The sequence below is a fragment of the Rousettus aegyptiacus genome, unplaced genomic scaffold (genome assembly GCF_014176215.1).
Source record: "Rousettus aegyptiacus isolate mRouAeg1 unplaced genomic scaffold, mRouAeg1.p scaffold_m13_p_11, whole genome shotgun sequence".
In the NCBI taxonomy this organism is placed as follows: domain Eukaryota; kingdom Metazoa; phylum Chordata; class Mammalia; order Chiroptera; family Pteropodidae; genus Rousettus; species Rousettus aegyptiacus.
In genome coordinates, this window is record NW_023416286.1 from 45,971,361 (window position 1) to 45,997,351 (window position 25,991).

The 25,991-nt window shown below is 38.7% G+C and overlaps 1 protein-coding gene and 1 non-coding gene across 7 annotated transcripts in view; one reads left to right on the forward strand and one right to left on the reverse strand.

The window, feature by feature from the left end:
• CSGALNACT1 (chondroitin sulfate N-acetylgalactosaminyltransferase 1) overlaps positions 1–25,991 on the forward strand; it is a 272,752-nt gene that overhangs the window by 112,113 nt on the left and 134,648 nt on the right. The window contains exons 1-3 of one of the 6 annotated variants that reach the window (XM_036228762.1): positions 13,302–13,681; positions 13,962–14,055; positions 15,693–15,844. The gene's annotated coding sequence lies outside the window, so the exon portion shown is untranslated. Of the gene's footprint in view, positions 1–12,723; positions 12,810–13,300; positions 13,682–13,961; positions 14,056–15,692; positions 15,845–25,991 lie in introns of those variants that run through there. The other 5 variants (XM_036228764.1, XM_036228765.1, XM_036228763.1 and 2 more) reach the window with 5 other exon arrangements.
• LOC118609449 lies at positions 21,473–21,591 on the reverse strand. Its single transcript, XR_004953434.1, has one exon. It is a non-coding gene; the product is annotated as a 5S ribosomal RNA (ribosomal RNA).

Here is a 25,991-nt window from a genome sequence, read left to right on the forward strand (position 1 = left end):
GAACCCGAGTTCATCTGGGGCCAAAACCACCATATTATTCTGTAACTTGTCAACAGGTCTGTGCTGTTTCTCCTTTGTTTCTCAAGTAACCTCACTGACCTTTGCTTCCCTTTGAATTGTCAGAATTTAGTCAGTTTTTCTTGAAATTTAAAGTCTGAGGACACAGCCATTTTGTTATTGTGGCATAAATGCATGAATGATTTGAAATGTTTTTTTTTGAAGAAGAAGGAACTTGAGACATTGAATACACTCTTCCTTTCCCTCACCCCACACGAAAAGGGTCTCCAAGTCCATATTGCTTGTCTACATACTTCTTAAACCTGTCCCTCATCTGGCACCAGCCCTCCTTGGTGTAGGCCCTCAGTCTTCAGTTGGGTGACTGCTGGAGCCTTCTGGTTGGTTGCACATTTTGAGTCTTCACCTCTCCAGCCCAGCCTCATCGTGCCACAACAACAAGCATTTTAAAACACAAATATGACCATTTCAGTTTCTAACTTAAATTCCTCTAGAGGCTCTGTTGCCTTTAGGACATGATTCGTTCACTCGGAGTCCCCAGCCTTCCCTATCACTTCACCTGCTTCCATTTTCCCACAGGTATCTGAAATTCCAGCCACGTTGAACTCCTTGCAGGTCCCAAAGTCTGCCATCCTTTCGCATTCTGCGCTTTTCCATGGGTCTCCCTGCCTAGGATGTTATTTTCCTATCTCCCATTTCTTCCCTTACTTGTCCTATTAGCCTAATCTGATTAGATGCTCTTTCCTTCTGCTCCCATAGCACCCTGTGCGTGTCTTCTCATAATCTATGAGCTCCCTGAGGGCAGGGACTGTAGCCCCATCATAGAACTTGACACTTTGGAGGCACTCCGTTCATATCTGTTGGATAAATGAGAGCTGAAGAAGGATTTGCCTGTTGAATTATCTGCCATCTACTCCATTAAAATTTATCTTTTCTTCCTTTCCTTTGAGGTAAAAAATTCCGTGTGGAAAAAAGTGGATGTTGGTGATAATCACAATATGTAAATCCGGCAGGAAGGAAAATTTGAGGAGATTACAGATGCAGCTATGCTAGGAAAAAGTGCTAGCTAAGAATTTGGGCCAGTCAGTCTACCTCTCTGGGCTGTGGTTTCTAGGAGGATGGGAATTTGGATGCCATGATTGCTAAGGTTCTTATAGGTCTATGAATATCAACCTTACAGTTATACTTGATAGCCCTTTGTATTATAGTTTCTTTTTGGCCAAGAGAGAGAACTTCCCGAAAGATCTGGAATCTGATTATTTCATAATCATGATAGCTAGTACAAATCTCATTTTAAGCCCATAGGAATATGACTTTTATTGAGTCCCTTTTTTAAAAGCCTATCTATTCTTCCTTCAAATTGTTAAACAAATAACATGTTAACATAAATTAGTAGAATTTTATTTTATAATACCCTAACATGTCAAAGTATATACATTAAAATGAATGCAAAATAATTCAGTTAAGATACTTTGAAAGGCTATTCCCATGAGACCGCCATTGCTTAAAATAGTTTTGAACTTGTTCAGAATTATCCTCAAGCATTTGCACATTCTTTTTCCTAACATTGGTAAATTTGTGTCTTTGTAGGACAGATTTTGAACAAAGTGGATGATTGAACTATATCATTTTTTCACTTATTTATTTATTAGTCTACTTATTCTGGTTAGGAAAGTAATGTTCATTTGGGGAGCATAGAATAAAAAATAAAATTAACATAGTCTATATTCCAGTGAAACACGAATCAGTCCTTGGAAGAAAACACTAAAAATTTGGGGTTTTAGAGCCTGAAAGTGGCAGGAAGTTCAGAATTGCCTCTTACATTGCCATTCATGAAATATTTTTTAAAACATGATTTTTAGTGGCTACATGTTATTTCACCATATATACCCATAGCATATTGACCACTTTCCTATTGTCTTCTTAATGTAGCATACTGATATGTCTATTTGGTTATACCCTCAATGACAGAAATATTATAATTGAAATATATTTGTCAGTTTGATAAGTTAATCTGTTTCTTCAAAGTGGAATTTTTATTATTAGCAAGGTTGAAATTATTCACATATTCTCTGTTTCCTTAAATGTTCTTTTGCTCAGGTTCTGCTTTATTTGGTATAAACATTGCCATCCAAATTTTACATTTGGATGCGTTTGCCCTTTCTTTTATTTTAGATTAGTGAATCATTTGGTTTAGGCCTGTCTAACAAACAGCATATTATTAGTTGTTGAGAATCTTTGTTTTTGTTGGGGATGTTTAACCCATTCACATTTATTATCATATTCGACAAGTTCTATAAATCAAAAAAATCATTCTCTATGATTTTGTTATATGAATTATTATTTTTGTTTTTTTCTAGAGATTTAAAAGGAACACATCCAGTTTTTATTCTGTTGTTGCTAATTTTGTAGTTTTTAAAAGCAAAATTGGTTTTTCTGTTGGACTCAAATTACTTTTATATAAAAAAATAGCGTTTTACAGTAAGGTCAGCTTAATGAGTCTTTCTCTACCAGTTTGACTCTTTCTTTCAAGACTAATTTAAAATTAAGATAACAATAAAAACATCTTTATCTAGGCCCTTTTTCTCTGTTATGTGCCCTGCCTTCCTTGTCACCCCTCGCTATGTCTTTAACATAAGGAGTGGAGAGTAAAAAGCCAGTGGCAGGTGAGGGCATCATAGTGTAGCAGAAATAGCTCTGAATTATTAGGTCCTGGATAAGTGACTTTCCTTCTGTTTCCACATCTGGAAGTTTAAGAGTTTAGAAGAACTAATCTCTGAGGCACTTCTAGTTTTGACCGTTAGTAGTTAGAATTTATTAAGCACCTATTTGCATAGCTTCAGTACCAGGCTCTATGTAGAATGAGAAGCACAAAACCAATCTATGTTAGAAAAGAAAAGGAAAGGAATGAGAAGAGTCTGTATCTTGATCCATGTGGTGGTTACGTCATTGGGCTATACTTTTAAGATGAGGGCACTTTAATCACTTTATTTGTGTATTTTATACCTCAGTAAATAGGAAAACTAAATGAAAAAAAAAGGGAGAAAGAAAGAAAGAAAAGAAAGGAAAAACCAGTAAGATATTTAAAGGTTGTGATTATGAGGCAGGATGATATAATGGAGAATCCACAGGAAGCAGATAGTGAGGTTGAATCCTGACAATATCAGTATTAGCTTTGGAATGTTGTGCACATTATTTAAATTTTTGAGACTCAGTTTCTTTAGTGAAAAAAAATTTTGTAGATTCTATTTTATGAGGCAGTCAAGGATATTGAATGAGTCATAAGGCGTATGAAGTACCTGGCATGTGATAGGTGATCAATACACATTTTTCAAAAGAGGCAGTAAGAGAATATTAAACAAACACGTGACAGATTCAAAGAACTAAAAGGCTAGGCTCATATTTTTCTGGTGACATGAAAAATACCTTTTTTGGGGAGCTACCTGGCAACTTATAGTAAAAATCATCCAGCCGATTATGATCTTTAAACCATTCTTCCTTTTTTCAGATTATAGGCTGAAGAAATAGCTTGAAAAGGAAAAACAAAATTTATTTACTTGAAAATGCTTGACTAGGTTATAATAATTTGTGAAAAACAACTAGCTGAAAGATGACTCATTAAAACACATGATAATACAATGGAATATCACTCCATTTAAAATGACAGATAAATGGACTAAGTAGATATATGGAGAATTCAAGCAAAAAATTAGAAAAGTATGCACATAGTGAAGACAACCACCTAAAACCTATGTCTGTGTAATGGTGAAGATTGGAAGTGAATTTTGTAAATCTTTGATTTTACGTGGGAAAGAAGAGATCCATATTTTAATTTTTGGTTTATTAAAACTGTGGATACTGTTCTATACATACATAGCTATGATAATGTTTAATTAATAAATTAGATATAGTAAGAGATTTACAATAACAGCTCATAATCAAATAGAACAATTATAATAATATACTCTAACAGAAGTTGTGTGAATGGTTTTGGGGCCATTATTTAGTAAAATAAGAGTTAGTTGAACACAAGCACTACGGCACCTTGATGGCCAATTTAATAACTGAGATGGCTACTAGGTGACTAAGAGGAACCGTATAGATATGCTGGGCAAGGGATGTTCTCGTCCTGGGTGGGATGGAGCAGGACGGTTAGAGATTTTATCATGCTACTCAGAACTGCATACAATTTAAATTGTATAAATTGTTTATTTCTGGAATTTTCCATGTAATATATTCAGATCCAGGTTGACTACAGGAAACTAAAACAGAAAAACAAAACCACAGATTAGGGAGAACTACCATAGGATAATGATAGCTAAATCTGTCAGTGAAAATAGAGTAAAAAGAAAAATTATATGTTCTGAGAAAAAACAGGCTATCTTTGAAAATAGTGTATAAAATACAGAATAAAAATGTAGAGCAGATATGTAGAAAGTTATAGAAAAATAGACACCATGTTCCTTGTATATGTTTTTAAGAGTGCGTCCCAGTAATGTACAGTGAAAGTAGTTACCACCCTTGAGGATGCTTATCCCAGAAATAATTAAGTTAACTAAAACCCCAAAATACAGAGATGAAAATTTATGAGAGAAGTTGTTCTTAAAGATATCAGGTCTCCTCTCAGCTACATTTTTTTCCTGTACATTTTCTTCTTTTCTTTTGTGATAAAGGACAAGTTTTTATAGATGCTGAAATGGTTTACAATTGCCTTATTTAGTTGCTCTTATTTTTTTATGTCTCCCTAAAGGGTCACAAAATCCATCATTTAAAAAGAGAAAATGATGTGTTTTTAGTGCAAAGAGAGGATGGCCACTTTAGAGAACCAACAGGACTGGAAATAAATGAAGTCTGGCACCTATAGCCACAACATGCCAAGTACTTAAGATTATCTCAGATGTTAGAAACTTCACAGGGAAAGTGGAATGAGCTGGTGGGCCGTGGGGTGACTCCTTTTTACCACCTGAAAGCCCAAATCAACTCTTTAGTAGTTTTGAAGTGAAAAGGATTGTCAAAGTGCATGGGAGAACATGGCAGGCCCTGGTTGAGGAACCTTCCTCCTTTGCCTTCCTTTAGGGCCAGCCCTTGGGAACAGAGTATCTTTGGGAAGTAACAAAAGAATTTGCTAGGTGTGGGGAGCATCCAGGTATTTCAGGGGATGGAGGAAGCTTTGTATCTGAAATGTGTTTGGTGTCATGGGAAATTTTTGATTCAAGTTACAGAATTTAAGGAGTACTCCCTAAAAGCGGACTGGCAGAATCACAGAGCTGGAAGGAGTCTTAGAATTCAGCTAATCCAAACCCTTAGTTTCACCAAAGAGGAAACAGTCGTGGAGAGATGGCTTGTCCAAGTTTACAATTGTGGGCAAAACCAGGTCTGATAATTTCTGGCTATCATTTATTCCTGCTCCACCTTGTTGCAATCCTCCTACTACCTTCCATCATCACTTCATCACTGACCTTTTCTGCTGCTACCAGGCAAAGGATTAGACTTCACACTTAGAAATGTAGCTGTTTGATTCACAGTTTCTTTAAGCCATCGGCTGTGTGAAGCAGCAAATCATGACCTACGGCATCGTTCCAGGATCCCGTTTGTCTCGCAGAGGGAGAGAAGTTTAATTTTAAGAGCTCGATGTGAATTCATGTCCCAGTTCTACCACTGCATTGAGGGATGACATTAAGCAAGTTATTTAACCTCTTTGAATTTGGACATCATCATCTAGATCATCAAATGGAGGATCATAATAGTTCCCCTCTCTTAGGTTCCTTAGATTAAGGTTAAATGTGATAATTCTTTAGATTGGGTTCTGGTTTATAGTAAATCCTCAATAAATGTTAGCTATTGTTATCACTACTCTGAAGGTAGTTAGAACTATTTATGTCAAAAATCTTAAGGAAATAGAAAAAAATATATTAGGGAAAGATGTATATTGTCTAGGCATAGTCCTTAGGTGCTCAGAAAGACTTTTCTAGGATAGTAAAACCTCCTTAACTTCCAGCAATCAGAAATCTTTCTTTGATAGTCTTTTATAGGTTTAATGTAGCTTATCATCTAACAGCTATCTTAGTTACCCCCAAATTTTAACTGTCTCTGATTTAAAAATGTTTTGCCTGATGTTTGTCTCTCTACTCAATAATTTTTATAGTTTTATTGAGGTATAGTTGATATAAAATAAACTCAGTATACATGTTGATTGGTTTTGAGATACACACAAAACCATCACCAAAAATCAATATAGTGAACATATGTATCACCAGGAAGCTACGTGTGCCTTTTGGTAATCCCTCCATCCTACCCCTTCTGGTCCCTCCTGGCCCCTCCCAACTCTCCACCCCTACTCCTAGGCAAATACTGATCTGCTGGAATTTTATATTGATGGAATCATACAATATGTTTTCTATTTGTGTGGCTTCTTTCACTTAGCATAATTTTCATCCGTGTTGATATGCATAAAGAATTCATTCCTTTTTATTGCTAAATACTCCAATATTTTTTTCATTGTTCACACTTTACCCCTATCTTGTTTAACTGGCCATTGTATGGAGTGAAAATGAATTTTAAATATTTAAAAATATTTATTAATTAAATATCTGTGTTTCTTGTTCTTTTTTCCCCATGTCATTGTTATTCGGTAGACACAGCAAATATACAGCAATTGCAGGTTCCCCGAGAGTAACACCCATTTACATTCTGTATGCATTTTTAAAATAGTGTCTGTAAACAATATTACTACTTATTTATTTGAATGTTGAGGTTAAATTTTTCTCCTGTCTCCTTGGCTCTCAAAAAAGCATCCTTCCATTGGCCTAACCCAATGAATTGACTGAATAAATTCAATAATATAAACATTTACACATAATTTTTATTTTCATGGTGAAATATTTATTCCGTTAATGTTACAGTCTTTTTTTGAAAATGTGGACAGTATGTTCTCAATTCCCTCGCAGCTGGAGCATAACATGAAGTAAACTAAAAAATTGGTACCAGCAAAAGTAATACATTTGCAAAATAATGAGAGATCATTTGGAAGGCAAGTCCATTTTTGTAATGACTTTTTGCCAACATCATAGCATCTCTCAACTATTGACATTCCTGCATCTAGGAACGAAGAAGATAAAAATTCCCATTGAAAATGCCTGTTTTAAGTTTGGTGAAAGATTTAATTTATTCATCTATCACAATGTCACCAGCCCTATGAATGCTATAGATCAGGCCTCAGCAGTATGGAGACTTGGCACTGTAGAGAGTAGCATTTAGCCAGAGAGAATCGTAAAGAAGCCAAAGAAAACAAGCATTACCCATTCTGCATCTCAAACTTGTGTTCTGGGCAGTTGTTCTGAGTGTACTCTGCCTGAGATGGCCGGGAATACAGGAATTTAAAACTGAGCTTCCATGAAGTAAGGAACTGAATCATTCTGATGTTCTCAGTGCCCAGCCTAAATGAACAAATGAATAATGAATGAATAAAGAATTATTCAATTTAAACAAAAGATACAAATAAAAAAACCGAGCCTATAATGAAGATGTATATAATGACCTTAAAGATGCTACAAGGATTCTAGCAGCAATAGATTTTTAGAGAACAATAAAAAGTTAAGTGCAGTTTTCATACTGGAAGATAACTTAGATATTATCTGGTCTACACAGTGATGTTGCAGGTTGCAGGTGACTTGCCAAGGTCAAACAATAACTCACTGGCGGAACTGGGACTAGACCTGGAATTTATGAGCCACACTCGCGTGTACTTTTCGTGTTGCTGCTTTTGTTGTGTTAGGCCTGGTCTGATGGAGTGCAGGGTGTTTGAATGTATGATTTGTGGCCGTTGAGTAGCCCCATGTAAGGGTCCCTGTTGCCTGGGACATTGTATCCTTGATAAGTTATTAGTCTTGAGAACTCGTCTTCTTTGGGGGTGAGTTTACTCTGCTGAATGGAGAGTTCTGTTTGCCTCATGCTGCCAGCCAGCTATGTGTCAGGAAGGACACGATGAGAGGTTAATGGACAAACCTATGGTTTTGATTGCCAAATTACCTGTTATCAACAGGTCTGGTAAAATATTTCTATTCAGAAAGGCCATAACTTCAATTCTTACAAGAGCATGTACTGTGTTTAAAGTCCCTTTCCCTATTCTTAACATCAAAGTCTAAATGCTTTCCTGCATCTTCTTTGTCTGTGCAGCTTGTCCTATCTGTAACATATCTTTTTATACACAGGGATTTTCAGTGGGGACGGGGAGGCAATGGATAAAGATCATCCTCTTTCACGGAAATCACTGACTTAGTCCAAACAACCCCTTTATTTTTTAGATCTGGAAATGGAAACTCAGAAGTTATAGACTTGTCTAAAGTCTAGTAGTAATGAATTTAAGATGATGTCTTAGCTCAGGCTGCTGTAACAAAACACCATAAAGTGGGTGGTTTACAAACAACGGAAATTTATTTCTCACAGTTCTGGAGAGTGGAAGTCAAGATCACAGTGTCGACATGGTTGGGTTCTGGTGAGGGCCCTCTTCTGGGTTGTAAACAGCTGACTTCTTTTTGTATCCTTATGGTGAAAAAAGAACTAGCTAACTCTCTGGCCTCTTCTTATAAGGGCTCTAATCTCACTCAGGAGGGCTCCTCCATCATGACCCGATTACCTCCTCAACGGCACCACTTCCAAATACTATCACATTGGGTTTAGAAGTTCAGCAAATGAACTTTGAGGGGACACAATCCATAACAGATGAAAACTCAGCCTCTAGTTCTATGCAGGATTAAGAGTAGCAGATCTCCCTGAGATGCTGTGCATGCCTCATTAGCATCTGTGAATCTGTGATGGTATCTAACATGTGGAGTAGCTGCAATATCTAATAGGAGCAGGGCTGGCCCAGAAGAATTTATTGGGAGAGGGTGTCTCATAAAATGAACAGTTGCATGTGAGTATAACTTTACTGTGTGCTGCAGACTGTGTGCTAGAAAATAGCTCTCTTTTATGGAGGTACATCAACTGTATGTCTGTATATTAACTGATTTAGGAGAAAGATTGTGTTATTGGTCTTACAACCAATGAGAAAAAGAGCAATTTAGTTTCTTTCCAAGAGACTGGATATAACTCTGATCCTCTCTAATCCAAATTAGGCTGTCTATCTCTATGCTCTAACAGCATATTATTTGTATCTGTAGATAGCATGTGAGTCATTTCATTTTTCATCGTGTTAGTGGTTCCCTTGTTGATAATATGAAGGTAGCTCAAACAGGGACCTCACGGAAATCTACTGCCTAGCTTGGGAGGCACTTGGTAAGTCTTTGAAGTATAAGGAAAACATTATTTGATACCCTTCAAGGTGATAATAAACCCATACTTTTAAAAGAGATTTCAAACAATTTAGCAATATAATTTTGTTTATAGTCTTGGTAGTGCTGCTAAAAATATCTGAGATTATCCCCATTTATCAGAGTAAGAAAGTGAAGTGAAGAAAATAATAGTGACTTTCATAGGAAGGATTGAGAATAAGAGATATCTTTTTAGCCTGCTCTGTTCACACAAGACCATGACACAGAGATCTTGTTTTTCATTTCACAGAATAACAGAGAACAACATTTTGGAGGAAGAACTCATGACTTTTTAAAGTCAGCTGTGCCCTAAAACGTACTATTTTTAGTAAAATTATTAAATGTGGAAGGAATGTAGTCAGGAATATAATAACGAGATTTGAAATGTGTAGCATCCAAGGACATTTTCTTAGATATAGTCTCAAGAGACATAATTTTATTTCTTATTTATTTTTTCTGAAAAGGCTTTATTACACACATTGGGGATGGGGTCAGTCCTTGTTGGCTGCCGCCTTCCTGGGGCCGCAAGGATGTTGGTCAGCTCCTGCCACTTTTACTTGGCGTGGATGTGTGTCCCCACGCTCTTCTTGATGAACCTCAGGGCCAGCTTGTCCTTAGAGACCTTGAGCGGCTCCACAGCGCGTTGCTCACAGGGGGCAAAGCCGCATACCTCTTGGGTCATGCCCTGCAGGAATTCGCTGTGCTTGGTGAGGCGCCGGTGGCGTCGGCTTGCTCATGTTCTTGGTCACCGTGTGACCCTTGTTGAGGCCCCGGCAATGGGCTGGGCCAGAGCCATGGCTGCTGCTCCTCAGTGGCTGTCGCAGCAGAAGGTTGAGAAACATAATTTTAGAAATCGACTGCAGGGTTCCTGACCCTATCCCTGCCCTGCCTTCTAGTACTGTAACATAGAGGACTCTATAGATTTACACAAATAAAGACATTACCATCACAGTTTAAAAACATACATATGATTACCCAGATACGCACAAGGAAAATCTCACCAGGAAGCGTTAGTTGGCAGACACATATCTTGATGCTTTTCATTTGTTATTTTAGGCATGCTGATGACGAAAGGGTTTTTAGTCCTCCCTTCCTATTTTTCACATTTTAGGAATCAATGCGTCTGACATATATATGGTTTAGATGGATTAAAGATTTAAAGATTACATTTGTGAAGGTGAGGAAGCCTTGGAACTTAAGGCACATGGGCCAATTGTGTTTTCGAAGTTCCTTGGAAATGAAAATACTGGAAACTCTCTCTTATTAATTGTACGTTGAGTAGAATGGTTAGAATATTATTATTGTTAAAAATACTTGTTAATACATTTAAATGTTGTTAAAATATTATTGATCTCAGTGTCTTCATTTTCACCTGCTCTTTTCAATAGTTGATTTTTAGTAGTTTTCTTTTAGCATGATGAAACGCTGACTTATTTATGGAGTACTACTAATCGATGTATGTTAAATCCGTCACTCTGGGGATGAAGTGGGGCAGGCTTCCCAGCTTTTAAAATCTCAACTATGACATTTCCAAAATCCAAGTATGTGATTTTTCCATGAACGTTCTCCCAGCCGCTCTTCATGCATATCCTGCTTTGTCTTGCACACTTGCTACCATAACTAAAATTCGTGAAGCCATCACAGTTTTCCTCCATAATCCTCATTCTCTGTGCCAAAATATCAAGAGCACATCTAATGGACATCTGATGAAAGGAGCCTGCAGAAGTGGATACAAGTATTTATAGTGAGGGATGTCATTGAGAACTACTTTCTTGATTGGATAAAGCAAGGTACTATATCTACTCCATGTACCTTCAGTTGCTTTCCTGGATTTAGCTTTAATTTTTAGCACATTCTTATTGTCTGTTTCTTTGGTACTCATGACGACTTGCCCAAGAGTGTGTTTGTGTTACTGTGCTTTCTTACGAAGGATGAAGGATCAGGGGATTGGGGAGGGTCTGTATTCCCACGGCCTCAATGGCAGCCTTTGGATGCCGGCAGTGCATCTGCCAGGTTACCACTTTAATGCAGCGATCGCCTGCCTATGTTAGAGAGCCACACGTAAGGACTAGTACTTGAAGCTAAGGCAGTGGGGTATAATAGAAAAAGTAAAGACTTGCTTTCTTTTGCCTTTTTAGAGCTTTGGTTTTGAAGACAGAAAAATTCTGGCTTTGCGATGTACTAGTCAGGAAGGTTTCTTAACATCTCTGAGCTTTATTTCCCTGTTTGTAAAATGAGAATATTAACGTACACATCTATAGCATTATTGTAGGGATCAAGTGAGTTCATACATAATGCATTTAGCACAATGTATGGCACGTTGCAGGTGTGCAGTTGGGGTTCCTTTCTTTTCTTTCTAATGGGAGATGTACCCAGTTGAATACACCTACTTCTGCCTGGCATACCTGTGGTTCACCTTCAGTAATTTTCCATGATGCTAATTCCCCTTCTACAAGTCAGTGGTTTTGCCTGTCTCTTTCCTTTTCTAGTACTAGCTTGAGATGACTACCTTCTCGGGGAACATGATGTTTGTAACTACCAAGGAGACAGTGTACTTCCCAGAGCCACGGATCAGAGTTGTAATGAGTTCTTTACTAGGAAAAAAAGGAGGCGCAGAGCCATCCAGTGGCACTTAACCTGCAGTTTGGCATTACTAAGGCCAGATGCTTAGAGACCGGATGAATGTGGATTACTGTGTGGATGAAAAAACTGAACATTTCTCTTCAAGTTGCTGGAGTGAGAAGAACAAATTAGATTATTAATGATCACATGGAAGTACGAACTGACAGTCTACTTAGTTTCATTATTAAAACGAGTCTGGTTTTGAATGATGTAGATTTTTCCCCTGTTTATTTAGATGGCAAAGAATATCCATTAAGGATATCAATAAAGATCATGTATGTGATTTAGCTGCCAAAGCTGCCCCTTGCATGCTAAAAGACAAAGAAAAAAATTTAAGTGGTTGAGAATGAGAATGTGAGATTAGAAGCCAAATTATAAACTCATTTGGACTCCTGGCCTGTAGGTTTTGGAGTAACATTATTTGTTGTCTAGGATGGAAAACAACTTAGATTCAGGTCCAAGTGATTATTCCACTTTGGCATTGCTGCCTTTCTGCCAACTGCAATTCCATTTAGACATAGATTAATTAGCCAGGCAGAAACGGAAGTGCGTTGTGAGAGCAAAGCCAAAAGAGGCAGGGCTCCGGCCTCAGCTTGCAGTAGAGGGCTCGGCCACCACGGAGCCTGAGAGGACGGGCTGGCCCAACCCACTTTGACATTAAAGCGGTAGAAAACTTGTGACAGTGTGTAGAGAAAAAGTGGACTCCAGACCTCGACTTCTATAGTAATACACCTCACACTTCCACTGTTTTTGTTAGTGTCACTGTCTCAGAGAAAACCTTTAAAGCAAAGGAAGATAGAAGGCGGCGGCAGATCCGGTTTAGTCACACAGAGGCCATCCACATGGAGAAAGGGGCTAGAGGTTTATGCCTTGCCTTTAACCTTGTGTCATCATTCTGTACCTTTTTTCCTCCTTGCGTGTAAAACGGGAACAATAGTAATTTTTACTTTTTGCTATTACTTGAGTTATAAAGGTAGATGAGATAAAATCGTGAAAAATCTTGGGAAAGGTGACTGTGTTGATTAATTGAAGATAGCCTTATTAACACTTATTTAACTGGAGGGTGTAGTCCCTTTCCAGGATATTTTCCTTGCCTTTGCTTCCAGAGTGTTGTGCTTGTACGCTTTTCCGTCTGCTTTTATATTCCTTGACACATCTGTGTCCTCCAGTGGAATTCCTTCAAGGCAGGGATGGTGTGGCCGAACCCTGCCTGTCTCGCCGCCTAGGGAGACAGCTGGGCGAGCGCGACCAGAGCAGGCGGGGCTGGGGCCACTGTCCCGCCGGCGCGCAGCGCGCACGCCCACCCTGCTGCTGCGAGCTCGCGCGCTCCTCTGCCGCGGACACCGGAGCAGCAGTGGCCGCTCTCCCGGCCACGCGGGGCGGGGTCGCACCGCGGGCTGGACGCGTGACCCGGGGACCTGGGCTTTCCTCTGACCCTTTCTCAAAGTGTGGACCCTTTCCTACCCTCTGGGAGAGCTTCCAGGAGGATTTGTTGTTGTTTTTTTTTAACATTTCATTCTATAGAACCATCAAAAAAAAAAAAAAAAATGGTGGTGCTGAGCGCGGTCCTTTCAGAGGGGGGCAGCACTTTTCAGTCCTGACCCCAACCTGGCAGCCGAGCGGCTTCAGTGCTGCTCCAGCCCCGAAGCCGAGCAGCGAGTTAGGACGCAGCGCGTGGGCAGCGGGCACGTTTCTTTCTAGCGAGGTTTGCTCTTTTTTGGGTTCTTTATCAGGTGAATGTGATTCTGCTTTTCTTTTACACACATTTCTACATGGCTTTCACCATTTATTTTAAACCTTGATTACATTTTATTTTAAAGATATATTTTGTATTTTACCCGTTATAATAGGGAGGGGACAAATACCATTCTGTTTTCTGGGGCAATACTTTGGATGAATTGTGTTTTATAGCTTAAGTGATTTAAAATTTTACTATTTTGTAATATCACCTACATTTAAGATATGGAAATTCACAAGGGCAACTTCTTATTTTTATTTTATTTTGCATTTTAGATTCCCTTCCATTTCAAGGAGAGAAGCCAAGGTATTTTTACCTAGTGGAGGAATGATGTAGTTCCATCCATAACCTGGTTTCTTATACTTCCAGGTAAGTGAGCCTGTTAATTATAAATTACTTAAGAAATGACCCTTTGTATAGTTTGAGTTGTATTCAGTCTTCTGGCTATGTCTGAAATGTGTTAAATTTCATTTTACTTTCAATAGTTTGATTAATAGCAAATTATTATTTTAAGATGTGACTACTTTTTCAAAGTAATACAATTCAAAGTAATACTTGGCTGCTTTGAATCTTTTTATTCACTTTGTAAAACCTATAATCTACATTTAACTTTACCAACTTCTTCAGAATTTATCTTTTCCCAAAGTGGCAAATGACTTAAACTAATAATATAATTAGAAGAATGGCATGTTTCTTTTTAAACAGTGTTTACTTGAATAGGAGCATTTGTTCTCTTTTTGGAAGTTGAGACAGAATATTTAGCTTTCTTAAATATTTAGCCCATAATCAGATGGGCACCGTTATTTTGACCATACTACAAACTACTTATTTTAATAAAATGGCTTAGGAATTTGAAAAATGATCTTTCTTTCTACATCTTAAGGGTATACTTTCTAGAACTGTTGGAGAATAGTACCCTAATGGATTATATGGTTGGTTTTAGTCTGGGGACAAATGTAAATTTCAGGAATGATATTTTAGTTCTGCTCTTGTAACTATTAATTTTGAGTTTCTCTGCATAAGACATTTTATTGCATCTGGCAAGACTAAACTTAAAAAAAACAACAAGAACCTCAGGGACATCATTAACGTTGAAACACAACAATATGAAAAGGGAAGTTGTGTATATGGTTCCTGTCTTCAACAGAGCAAACTTTTTTTTAGTGTTCTTTAGAAATTAGTCAATACACATACAAATAAAAATAGGTAAGCTGTGCCTCACATCTTCAAGAAACTCCCTTTGGCCTTCCTCTTCATTTTACATATTTCTGTAGAGGTTTTGTTCTTGATTTTATATTTTTTGTTTTTCCTTTTGTTACACTGATTAAGATAAGAGTGGAAGTCAAAACATTTGATTTTGTAGTAATGAACTGCTTTGTACTAAAACAATAGAGTATGCCGAGTTTAGAAGGGATTACATCTTAGTTTCTAATAATAGAAAAAAAAAAAACAATCTCCGCCAAAAGTTAATACAAACAAAGAATAATTCTTTACAGATTATTTTCTGAGTAGAAAACCAAGTGGTTAGGAGGCTCGAGTGGTTCAGGGCTAACTAGAGGACCATGTGGAATTGTTCTAATGTTAGGTCTCAGGACGTTTAATGCTTTTGTGAATGACTTGGATAATGTAGAAGAGAACGACGTCATTAGAACACCACGTAGTGCATAATTATTAAGACCTTGAGATAACAGGAAAGAGTCGAAGTAAACTTAACAAAATAGAGAAGCAATCAAAAGCCAATTGAGGTCTACTTGGACAAATGCAAAGAAATGGGATGTTCATGCTGTAATATGAAGCTATTAGAGTGGCAAGACAGGGAGGATGATTAGGTGGCAAAAGGGCAGAGACATACAGCCTGAGCCGAGTTTTAGTGGCGGTCGCTGTGCTATGGATCCCTGTGCAGAGACGCGGGATGTTGCCAGGGAGCCGAGGCTCCACCTGGGCAGTACAGGCTAGGGAAAGCCAGTTTTCCAGCAACTGTTCCTTATTGACTGGGTTCTTTATAGACTCAGAATGTGGACCTTCAGCGGTGGACCTTCACCAGACCTGTAAGAAACAAACGTGTAGATTGGGAAAAGAGTGACAAGGTTACTTCTCCCTCTGGTAGGCAGAAAAGCCACACCAGTGTGCAGTGATCACGGAATCCAAGCAAGGAGAGGTTTGATTATTTGATTCAAATGTTTAATGTCATTAGTCTCTTAAGGTTTGCAACATGGATATCCCTAGTGTCCTATACATGTTCTTCATAGAGCCTGTCCCACCACTGTTCCTTCTCAGTGAATTACTACTGCTCATCATGTTTTTACCCCCACCCCGTGCCCTATTGATATATTTCCTATCTCTGCCCACTCTGAAATATACCCACCTTTCCACATGTCCTAAATTCCTTTCGTCCTGTCAAGGGAAAGGTGTGCTGCTGTCTTGCAACCTGTGATCGTGGTCACACCCTCTCTGGTCTCTCACCTTCTGCCCCTCTCCCGCCTGTTCCTCCCCCACTCACTGTGACTGCTTGAAGCTGTGTTGGTCTCCACACTCCTCTTTCTAACTGGAATACTTTTTTCCTTCCCACCTCCGGTCCCAGAAACTTTTATTCATCCTTCAGCAGCCATCTGTGGTGTATTCCTGTGTAGGCATCTGTAACACTTAGAAACAGCTTCTGGCGCCTGCGAGGCATTAAAGAAAGGAATGTATGGGGGAGTGAGTGAATAGGAAAGTGAATAAAAGGACATCCCCGATCTGACGGTGCCTTCTCCTATTCCCATAGCCCCTTCCATATTTTTCTTTACTGGAATATGTCATTGTATTAACATTACTGTTTGCACGATGCTCTCTTGGACTCATCCCTGAGCAGGATGCACATATCTGTTCTCATTGTCTAGTTAGTTGCCTGTGTGTAGTTTCTGGGGAATAGAAACTCTATAGACGACACCCCTCTCGGTCTTTGCAATTCTATGAGCCCACAAAATACGACTACCAGATAACATGAAATACTGGCTGTTTCAATCTTTTTTGGAATAAAGCAGATATTATAAGTAAACACTTAACATAAAACTATAATGTAGTAATGTAGCAAGTTGCTCATATTTGAAAAACCAGCAAATTGAAAAGATCAGTTTGTATTTTTTAAAGTGGCCTTCTTTTAGACATGTTTTAGATTTTTAAAATATTTCCGTATAATAGAATGAGTGTGACATAAAGTCTGTAAGCTTTTAATGAGTGTCAGCTTTTGCTGCTACAATTTTAATTTATACTCCTGAGCCACAATTAGTTTTTAGCAGATGAGGGTACTCTAGCCAAGGGCCAGGAGATTCGCACTGGCACCAGAATGGGCATCCGGCGATGCTTGACTTCCAGTAGGTTTTCCTTTCTTCCTAATGATTGATACTTAATTAGGCCTTGTTTTTTCTGTTTTGTTTTTTGTTTTTTGTCTTTTCTGTTCTGTTTTGGGGCTGTGCTTATTGAGAGTCCCTTTCATCAAGTTTGTTTCTTGCCACCAAACCTGCGCTTCACTCTCGCACCTCCACATCTCGTCCTGCCGTCCCCTCTCTGGAGCACCTTCTCCTTCCCCCGTTCTCTCCTGGCTCTGTTCCTTCTCTAGGACTCGACTCTGGAAGGGCTTTCCAGAGCCCCAGCCTGGGGTAGGGCTGGCATTGTGGCCCTCTCTCTCTCTCTCTCTCTCCCTATTTTCCCCATTATTTATAGTTATTTCCCAGTTAGATATGCCCCTTGGCCATCATTGCCCTCAGAGAAGACAGTGTCTGTGCATTTTCAATGTCTCGCATATGTTTGTTCTTATTTATATTGACAAACAAATGGTTGAATAAATTCTTGGTATCTGAAAACCCTTATCAGAACTTAGCAATGTCAGTATTTTAATTTACTGAGCACTGCACCGTGTACCTTTCTTTACTTTCTTCTTTCTTTTTCAACGTTTGTGTTTTCTGTGCTACCATGGAGAGGAGGGAGTTGAACGCAGGTGGTCTGACTCCAGCATTAGTGCCTGCTTAGTTAAATAAATTGTTTAAAAAGTAAGTCGGAGAAGGCTAGGAACAACTCACGTGTCCATTGATAGATGAATGGGTAAACAAAATGTCGTCTGCGCACACAATGGAATAGTATGTGACCTTAAACAGGAAGAAAAATCTGACACAAGCTGCAATGTGGGTGAACTTTGAAGACATTATGCTAAGTGAAATAAGCCAGTCACAAAAAGACAAAATAGTGTATGGCTCCACTTATATGAGCTATCTAGTGTAGTCATATTTATGAAGACAGAGAAGAGAATGGTGATTGCCAAGGGCTGAAGGGAGGGGAGGATGGAGTGTTGTTTAATTGGTATAGAGTTGTTTAATTGGCATCAGTTTTGCAAGATGAAAAAGTTCTGGGGATTGATTGCAAAACAACGCGAATGTACTTAACACTACTGAACTCTATACTTAAAAATTGGTAGGATGGTAAATTTTATTTTATCTGTATTTTGCCATAATTAACAATAACAAAAAGTAAGTCAAAGATCTTGCTTTAAAAATATATAATTAATCCTTTTAAAAGTAAAAAAAAAATTGAAAGGAATTTTTTTGATTTGAGGACTTTTCCTTCCTTGAGCTTTATTTTTCTTGTGCTCAGATTTTTAAATCATCATTTCAAAATGTATTATGTGATAAATACAAACTGTATCTATATTGCTAAGATCTTGGGAATTTAATTTTAGACCTTGTTATTCCTTTTCTTATTGTTGCCTAAATTTGCAGTTAAAATCTGATTCACAATTACCCACTTCTTTACCTGTTTGTCTTTAATGAAGGTAATAAATAGGATCTTATTACTCATCCAGAAATAACTTGTATGACACTTAAAAATTATTTTTATTAAGAGCAGAAATGTTTGTTCTGTCACAAGTAGAGGGCATGACAGACTCCAGGATTTGATTTGATTGCTCATAAGGAACATGCTACTTCAGTAATTTTTTTTTTTTTTCTGTCACGGTAATGGACCCTTCACATGGAAAATCATGACTATAAAACTGTAAATTACATTCGAGTGCTTAAAAGCACAATTTCAAAATGTTCGGCTGACACTTAGGAAGCAGTTCTCTTCTTACTCAAAGGCTCTGATCCACTGTGTAATATCTTTCCTGAAGAACTAAAAGTGAAATTTGAATCCCGTCAGCCTAGGGACATGTTTGCGGCAAGGGAAGTTAAAGACCTGATGCAGTTGTGTGTAAAGGTGTGAGGGAAAAGTGGGGATGAAAATAAAGATGGAGGGTGGATAAGAGAAAGAATTTCAATCTTCTGGAAACTTCCAGCTCAATCGTTGCTCAGATTTTGTAACATTACTAACATGATCATATGGTTGAGGCCATTGGAAAAAACAAAATTCATCTCTACTACTGGGAACTAATTGAAGTAGATACTCTAATTCTTTCCTGAAGTTGTTTAAGAATGTATGGTAATTAGAAATACTAGTTAATGTTTATACTTAAGTGTTTTAATAAAGACTTGCTTATTTTTAACTTGACAAACATATTGGGACTTACTACATGTTAGACTTTAAATGTGTTTTATGGTTACCAAATAACCAACTCCTGGATTGGAATCCGGTCTCTGGTGAAGCTGTCCATCATCTTCCGGGAAATGAGAAACATGTTGATGTTTTCGAAGCTAATACACACTTTAAAGGAATAGCCTTTATTTTGAGGTTTTGGCTTTTTATATTTTAAAATTTTAAATGTAATAATAGTTAATATTTAAAATTCTATTTGTTGGCAAATTAAAATGTTGGATATTATTTAATAGGCGTCTTGGTTGCAAGGAACAGAAATCTACTAGGCTAACTTAAACAGGAAAGGAATCTATTAGAAGAATTTCCCACAGAATCTATAGGAGAACCAAAAGCTCATATACAGTATAATAAAAACTTGCAGCCAGGACTACTTGTATCATTACCTGTGTTTCCTAAGTTTACAGAAAATGCGAATAGCCAATTTTGTCCCAAGCCTGTGGGATATATGCCAAGAAATAGAGGTGTCGATAGGGAGAAAAAAAGGATTAAATTAAAAGTAAATTAAATACCATCATGTGATTTATAACACTTGACTTCTATGATAATTTATTGCAGCAAAGCAAAATAAAACACTTACCTATAGCCTTGGAAAATCTCCTAATTCGAGTCATGACCTAGAGTTGGAATGAGAACTGTACCCGTGTGTGGATTAGGTGATTGCATATGGGCTGGTTGTGTTGTTTGTGTGTTATATGATCACCTACTTTCTTCTCCTAAAGTCTTTGTTGAGTGTTTTGGTCTCAGTGTTATTGTTCATCTTCCTGTAATTTGATACAAAGCATTTTAACTCTGATTTTTAGTAGTTAGAAAGCCAGATCATGGATATCAGGTGTGACCTGATTTCTCTTCAATTTGACCACTAATCTTGAAACTCTCATTTCCCTTAGCTTATATATTGTGACAATAAACTCTTCTAGTTTTTTTTTTCCTACTTCTCTGCATGTTCCTGCATAATCTCTTACATATTAATGTTCTCTTAGCATTCCACACAATCTGTCCTCTCATTTTATATCGTCTGTATAGTTTCTTCAGGTCTAAATGACAAACTTTCATCCATTTACTGCTGACTTCCAAATTTGTTCCCCCAGCTCATAGTACTCCTCTGTCACAGACTCCTGGCCATCCCTACCTCATACCCCATCAGCGTTCTCCTCTCATTATGTCCCTAGCTAGACTCCCAGTTCAGTCACCAGCCCAGCCCTCCTCCTTCCACTCCATTACCTGAGCCAGAAGTCCAGAAGGCATCCCTGACTTCCTTACTTTCATTGACCATGCTTAGCTTACATGGTCTGTCGCCAAGTGCCATCATCCTGCCCACCCCTTCTTATCAAATGTGCCCGCTTCCTTCTTCTTTACCATCTAGGAGTTGGCTCAGGCCCTCGTTTGTCACTTTTCGCTTGGTCTACTGCTATGCTCGCTCTAATTCATCTCCCTTCCTTCATTAACCTCCACCCCGCCATCACAGCAGCCTTCCTAAAGTGCATCTTGATCATGTTTCTCCTAGTTCAGAATCTACTAGTGGCATCCCAGTAGCTCCAGGGTAACTTGTGCTTTTATATGCCGACCATACCAAACCCCATGTGGCTCCCTGGCATGACCCTCTCTCCCCGGGTCAAGGGACTTTGCTGTTTCCTTTCCCTGGGATGTCCTTCCAAGCTTACTGGCTGAGTCAGTTCCTACTCATTCTCCAAGACTTGGCTTAGGTAGTACTTCTTCCTGGCCCCCTTTTTTTCTATGCTGACTTTCTAGATTAACTTCCCCGTTTATGGCATTCACTAAATAGTATTACTGCCATTTGATTTTCTTGCCTGAGTTTTCTATTAACTAGCCTGTGATTTCTTGAGGTACTGTCTCTTATTGGGACAACCTTACATCTTCAGTGCCTAGCACAATGCTGGGCACATAGTAGGTGTTCAGCAAATGTTTACTGAATAAATGATTAATGAGTGAGTATGAGTGAGTAGTGAATGGAACCTTCTGCTGTTCTGATAAGGAAAGTGGTAAAATATACGGTGAAGGATCTAGGCCTTCAGTGTCTTTCTTCCTGCCTCTTTTGCTAGTCTACACATTCTGCCTCACGGAAGGTCTCTAGTTTTTCCTTTTTTCTTTTAAATTTTTTTTAATCTTTTTTTTTTTTTTTAGGCGAGGCTACCTTTGGTTGACCTCACAGATTGTAAGGACCTTGTCAGTTTACAATTCCTTATTTTATTTTTTTTATTTTTTATGCCTACAGCACCTGGTCTTCCTAGGTGGTCTCCCATCCAAGTACTAACCAGGTCTGACCCTGCTTAGCTTCCGAGATCGGATGGGATCGGGCTTGTTCAAGGTGGGATGGCTGTAGACTCTAATTTTTTCTTGAATAAAATCATGGGAGAAAGTTAAGGCAAAAAGGATATGAATGAAAGAAAGTAACTTTGAAGAAGAGTCGAAAGTGCATCAGAAAAACAACTCTTTGGTTATCCTATTTACCACACTTCTAATTTCCAGTTACCAATTGTCTCATTTTGGTTTGGGGAACAAAAACAAAAAATACATAGCCACCAAAGTGGTAACTTGCAGTCTAGACATTGGTGCCTTCCAAGGATGTATTCAGAAAGTCTTTTTCCTTTTAGAAGTAGATCGAAGGTGTTCTCTAGGCACTCCCTTTCTCCCAGGTTTCTTCTTCTTTAGTTTAGGAGCAGACATGGTTATGACCACGGCCCTCTCCCCTCTTGTTATTGGGCAGTTTGGTGTTGGTGTCATTGTTCGTTTCTGGAGGAGGGGCACTTTCGCTTCACTAGGGCTCTGGAATCAGGATTGGAACCTCGGTGCCTGTCCTTACTCACAGTGTGAGCCGGTGCAGGTTACTTAACCTCTCTGCCCTTCACTTTCTGCATCTGGAAAATGGTATGAACAGTGCCTTTTAGAGTCGTTGTAAGGACCTGGCGCATACTAGGTATGCAATAAATATTGTTCTTAATAGTAACTAGCATGATATAAACTTTTGCATTATTCTAAAATGAAAAAGAATTTTCTCATCACTGTTCCCCCCCTTTTTTATTTCCCAGCTTACATAATATAAAGAATTCAGTCGTTCATTGGTTAACTAATTAAACAAATGTTGACTTGGATGTCTACCGTGAGTCAGCCATTGTGAGGTGCTGGAGAGTCAGGGAGGGGTGTGACAGTCCTAGCCCTCAAGGGGTCTAGGGCCAGGACATAACATGGTCCTTGAGCCACTGCAGCTGAATCTTCTGGGATGCTTGGGAACAATCCAGATGTCTCCCATATTTGAACCCTCCAGTGGCCACACGATGTGGGGAGCTGATGATCTGGTGGTCCTGGCCCTTCTACGGGGGCTCCTGCAGCTGTTGCTGCCACTATGACTGGTCAAAGAGGTGGCCGAGGAGCTCATCTCTATTTCCAAATATCTACTCTTTAAAAAAGAAACTTTCCTGTTGTTGCACTATTTTGGAGCTTGACCAAGATGTTTAGGTCAGAGGTTTAACTTTCTTAGTTCATGATGCCATTGGTGTCTCATTAATTTTTCCAACACCCCTTGACTAAAAGAAATGGTTAACAGTTTTTTTTCCCCCCATTAAGTAGTTAGGTCCACTAGCTTATGAGTATGTCCGAACTGCTTAGGAGCTGTTTGGGGGGAAAAAAAATATAGTAAATTGAAATAAAAAAAAGTTTCATCTTGTTCTTAACCATAATTAATTAATATCAGAATGTGTGCATATCTTGGGCATGGCACAACTTCTAAAACTTTGGCATCAGATTAGACACCACCACTTTGTTTTGTGTTAGCAGTTGCTTTTTATCACAATAACTGCTGAAAATGTAGTTTTGTAAAGATGTGCTATCATCAAAAAGAATGTAGTTCAATCTAACATTGAAATGTGACCACCTCGATCTAGTCGTTTGCATGATGTCTAGTATCACAGTTCTTTTCTTAAAAATTTAAAATATTCTGAAGCACAACTCTGAACTCCCTTTGGAGCCCTGAGGTGCCTTGAGCACAGTTTGGGAACCATTGATTTAGGTATAAGAATCTTTCTGAGGATGTTTGTAATTCTTCTGTAGCCTTCAGCCACCCAAATATATGCCCTAAGGGCAGGTTAGGGGTTAAATAACTCTAAGGAGCCAGATTATAACTTCACCACACATGGACAAGAGGCAGAGATACGTCAAATTGGCAAAAGATGAAAATTCCTTCATTTATGATACATCTTAGGTAGAGAGCCCTGATTTTTACCTCTTGGATAGCATTGCATTATACCCTGCTTACCAGTGAATAAAAGATTAGCTTTTTAACTATATCGTTTCTTTGATAAGATTCTTTTACTTAAGTTTTTTGGTTTGATTCACTTATTAATTTCCCCACAAGCTGCTTATTTTCTATGGATTAATGATTTACTTATAAAATATTTTAGGATTATCCCTTTCTGGCTTTGGAATAATGCTCTAAATCTTCTCAAAACCAGAGTTGTAATAAGGTTTGTATCTTTGGGTAACAAGATACAATAGCTGTGCAAATTAGCTAGAGCCTACTAGAAAGTAGACTTAGGTGACATAATAATATTAATTTTATGTATTTGAGCTTTAGCTGTGAGGACTTTCCTGATAGGAATCAGGGGGTATTTTGAAAATCTAGGTAGCTTTAGAACAGAAGTAGAGGTGACCTGCTCTATCCAGTCTGAGGATTTAAGAATAGAGGATCTTGGTAAAAGGTTTCCTATTCTAGGCACCTCCACTGCCTTATCCAGCCTATTTCAAATGAACGGAAATCAGGGAGCATGTCAACCTAGACAGTCCTTAAAAGAATGGAATGGTGTGGTGTTTTGAAAAGGGCCCCAAACTGCGTGTAGCAGATCTTGGTCCTGCTGCTAGCTCAGCTTTCACAAGCTTGTGACCTGGGCTGGGCTTGCCCTGTGACATGCAGGATATTCAGCCTTCATGGGCCCACTTAGCCATCACGTTAACCAGAATGTCATCCCCACACTGAATACATTTTCATACACCCCTAAACTACTGTGCTCGAGTCACACTTAAATCTAGTCCTCATTTAACAAATGAGACCGAGGCTCAGAGAAGTTACGGGACCATCTAAGGTCATGCGTACAAATGCAGCTACTGTCTAGGTCCCCTCTCCACCTACCTGGAATCCATGCCACACATAGAGCTGTCGAAGACATTTATTTCAGGTCTAATAATCTAGGGTTTGGGGGATCAAAGGGAGATTGGAGTTATAATCGTGAATACTCCTTGTAAGAAAATGGAAATGACAAAAATCCAGTTAACTTGGTAAAAATTTGTATCCTAGGTCTAGAATAAAAGCTTCATGAGGGCAGGGGTTTTTATTGTTCACTTCTGTGTTTCCAACTCTTAGAATACTGCCTGGTGCAAATTGGTTGGTTGAACTCTTGGGCACACTATAATTTATGAGTAATATTTATACTTAGGTGATCAGTATTCTGGTACAATATGAGTTACTTGATTCCTTTTAAGTTTGCTTAGATGAACATTATTTCATGTTACTCAGAATCAAATAGTGATCTACAGCAATAATAATAATGCCTGTGATAATTCTCACTGGCTAGAATATGATATTGAAGGTAGTATTATAATATTAATATCTTTGTCATCACCACCTGGATGACTTGTCTGTGGCTTTTTTTGTGTGTATTCGAGGTGCCGGTCACAAAGGGAGAACAAGTATGTACTGGATCATAGCTGGAAGTATGTCACCTGTGTTCAGAATTTAAATTTCTGACTCCCAAGGTAGACAACATATTTTGAAGTGAATATTTTCACCACATTGTCCTTTCAGGAAACCTCTAGATACAATTAGTGGAGGACAATTACATCCAAGCAGTACTTCTCAAAGTGTTTTCCAGAGATTACTAGTGATATAGGATGCTTTTCAAAAGATTTTTGTTATCAGGTAAGTTTGGAAAACACCATGTAATGCACTCCTCTCTTGTAAGGTGCCAGGCACCTTGACCTTTGAAAGGTTCTGGGCATTCTAAAGTGAAGACAAATGTTTGGTTTAACCTAATGGTTCCCAGCTTTCTTCACCACACACTCTTATCCAGTATGACATTTCTTAACCTTTTTAAGAACAGCGTGCAGCCAACCAGCCTTTTAGAAAATGCTGCCAATGATGGAAAACCTGATTCCAAGTTTGATTTGCACCTGCCAGTAGTCACAGACTAAGCCAGTGTTTCTCAGCCTTTGATGTGGAGCTTTAAAAAAAATATGGAGGCCCAAGCTCATCCCCAGAGTTTCTGCTTCTGTGAGTCTCAGGTGGTGCCAAGTTATCTACATTTCCGAGAAGCTCTGTAGGTGGTCTTATATGTTCCAGAGGTTGAGAATCACTCTACTTGGAAAAGGTTGCTAAGTTGTTTCTTTTCTCCCAGACTGCATTACGCGTCTCCACTTCACAGTTCTTTTGGATGTTAAGCATGTTTTCCTAAAGGGAATTGGCTTCGCAGTTGAAGGAAAACTGATATGGCGGTGTGGCTCAGAGGTCGTTAGCCTCTGGGGCTCTCCCTGGGCTTGCATGCCCAGCACTGGCACCGTTCCTTTGCAGGTGTCGTCCTGGAGGAGGTTGCTGGAAGGATGTAAGGAAGTGGTAAAGGGGAGGGGCTTTGTCAAGGGTCCTATCCTTGAGCTCCTTAAGGTGGGTGCTGCTCAGACCTAGAAGTCTGCTTTCTCAGTAAGCTGCTAATTTGGTCATGTGGAGGTTGATCTGATGTTCT